General features: G+C 42.7%; 1 pseudogene; it reads left to right on the top strand.

Moving 5' to 3' along the window:
* Nucleotides 1–697: 697 nt before the first annotated feature.
* Nucleotides 698–2,866, top strand: LOC129463713 (heat shock protein HSP 90-beta-like; annotated as a pseudogene).
* The last annotated feature ends 201 nt before the right edge of the window (nt 2,867–3,067 follow it).

Raw genomic sequence — 3,067 nt, 5'->3', positions numbered from 1 at the left:
GATAGACTGGATTAAGAAAATGTGGCACATATATACCATGGAATACTAAAAATCTATTCTTTTAGCAATTTTGAAATCTATAATACATTATTAACTGAGGCCACCATGCAGTACAATAGATCACTAAAACTTATTCTTCTGGTCTAATTGAAATTTTGTATCCTTTGATGGACATCTTCCCTTTCCCCATCTCTCTCCCTTCCCCCAGCCTTTGGTAACCACCTTTCTACTCTGTTTCTACCAGAGGGACTTTTTTAGATTCTGCATATAAATGGGATCATACACTATTTGTCTTTTGGTTCCTGGTTTCTCTTAGCATAATGTCCTCCAGTTGCATCCACGTTGCTGTAAATGACAGCATTTTATTTTTTTTTAAGATTACAGTATTCCACTGCATGTATGTGTATAAGTGTGTGCTCATCAAAAGACAAAATTAAGAAAATAGCAAAACACAACACATTTGTAACACAAATATCTGACAAATAACTTTTATCCAGAGTATATTAGGAAACTCTTAAAACTCAATAATAAAAAGACAATAACCTCATTTTGAAAAATGTACAAAAGACTTGAAAAGACAATTCACTTCAAAGGAAGAAATATGGGCTCGAAGTCACTGTTGCACAGCCTTTGTGCCCCATGCATGTGGGACAGTCCCAACCCACCTTGCTCTCTAGTACTTGTAAGGCTTTTCAAGATGCCTGAGGAAGTACACCATGGAGAGGAGAAGGTGAGACTTTTGCCTTTCAGACAGAAATTGCCCAACTCAGGTCTCTTATTATCAATATCTTCTATTCCAACAAGCAGATTTTTCCTTCAAGAGTTGATTTCTAATGCTTCTAATGCCTTGGACAAGATTCTCTGTGAGAGCCTGGCAGACACTTACAAGTTGGACAGTGATAAAGAGCTGAAAATTGACATCATGCCCAACCCTCAGGAATGCACCCTGACTTTGGTGGACACAGGCATTGGCATGACAAAGTTAATTTCATAAATAATTTGGGAACCATTGCCAAGTCTGATACTGAAGAATTTATGGAGGCTCTTCAGGCTGGTGCAGACATCTCCATGTCTGTCAATTTGGTGTTGGCTTTCATTCTGCTTATCTGGTGGCAGAGAAAGTGGTTGTGATCACAAAGCACAATGATGATGAACAGTGAGCCTGGGAGTTTTCTGGTGGGGGTTCCTTCACTGTATGTGCTGACCATGGCAGGGGTACCAAAATGATCCTCCACCTTAAAGAAAACCAGACAGAGTACTTAGAAGAGAGACGAGTCAAAGATGCAGTGAAAAAGCACTCACAGTTCATAGGCTAACCCATCACCCTCTATCTGAGGAAAGAAAGAGAGAAGGAAATCAGTGATGATGAGGCAGAGGAAGAGAAAGGCAAGAAATAATAGGAAGATAAAGATAATGAGGAAAGACCCAAGAATGAAAATGTGGGTTCAAATGAGGATGACAGTGGTAAGGATAATTAAAAGAAAACCGAGAAGATCAAAGAGAAATGCATTGATCAGGAAGAACCAAACAAGGCCAAGCCTATTTGGACAAGAAACCATGATTACATCACCCAGGAGGAGTATGGAGAATTCTGTAACAGCCACACTAATGACTGGGAAGACCACTTGGCAGTCAAACAATTCTCTATAGAAGGTCAGTTGGAATTCAGGGCATTGTTGTTCATCCCTTATCGGGCTCCTTTTGACCTCTTTGAGAACAATAAGAATAAAGACACCATCAAACTCTACGTCCTTCATGTGTTCATCGTGCACAGCTGTGATGAGTTGATACCAGAGGATCTCAACTTTATCTGTGGTATGGTTGACTCTGAGGATCTACCCCTGAACATTTGAGAAATGCTCCAGGAGAGCAAAATCTTGAAAGTCATTCACAGAAACATTGTTAAGTGGTGCCTTGAGCTCTTCTCTGAGTTGGCAGAAGACAAAGAGAATTACAAGAAATTCTATGAGGCATTCTCTAAAAATCTAATGTTTGGAATCCCCGAGGACTCCCCTAACTGGCGACACCTGTCTGAGCTGCTGCACTTTCACAGCTCCCAGTCTGGAGATGGGATGACATCTCTGTTAGAATATGTCTCTTGCATGAAGGAGACACGGAAATCCACCTACTACATCACTGGTGAGAGCAACGAACAGGTGGCCAGCTCTGCTTTCATGGAGTGAGTGCGGAAGTGGGGCTTTGAGGTAGTGTATACGACCAACCCCACTGATGAGTACTGCATGCAGCAGCTCAAGGAGTTTGATGGGAAGTGCCTCGTCTGTTACCAAGGAGGGTCTGGAGCTACCTGAGGGTGAGGAGGAGAAGAAGAAAATGGAAGAGTTCAAGGTGAAGCCTGAGAACCTCTGCAAGTTCATGAAAATAATCTTGGATAAGAAGGCTGAGAAGGTGACAGCTTCCAATAGACTTGAGTCTTCACCTGCTGCATTGTGACTACCATCTATGGCTTGACAGCCATTATGGAGCAGATTATGAAAGCCCAGGCACTTTGGGACAACTCTATGATGGGTTACATGATGGCCAAAGAGCACCTAGAGATCAATGTGACCACACCATTGTGGAGAAGGCTGAGGCAGACAAGAACGAAAAGGCTGTCAATGACCGGGTGGTGCTGCTGTTGAAAACCAAGCTGCTCTTCTCCTCCTTCCTTGAGGATCCACAGACCCACTCCAACTACATCTGCATGATCAAGCTAGGTCTAGGTATCAATGAAGATGAAGTGACAGCAGAGGAACCCACTGCTACCGTTCCTGATGAGATCCCCCCATTTGAGGGCAATGAGGATGTGTCTCACATGGAAGGAATAGATCAGGAGTTCACGCTTGGAAACCTTGTGCACTCTGTGTAGTGTTCTCAGAGATCCCACCACAGCCTTGAGTGGCCCTGTCCCAGCTGCCTCACTCCAATTATCCCTAGTGTTTTTTTCTCTCACATCCTTGTATGTAAGGCAGGAGACAAGGGCATCAAGCCCCATTTCCTCCCTAAGTTGACAAGAGGATTGGATGTTGTGTATTGTGGGTTTTTTTTATTTTGTTCTGAAATTAATCTA

The sequence above is a fragment of the Symphalangus syndactylus genome, chromosome 15, assembly GCF_028878055.3.
Source record: "Symphalangus syndactylus isolate Jambi chromosome 15, NHGRI_mSymSyn1-v2.1_pri, whole genome shotgun sequence".
NCBI classification, from domain to species: domain Eukaryota; kingdom Metazoa; phylum Chordata; class Mammalia; order Primates; family Hylobatidae; genus Symphalangus; species Symphalangus syndactylus.
Note: the sequence above shows the minus strand (reverse complement) of the source record. Positions and strands in the feature narration are given on the sequence as shown.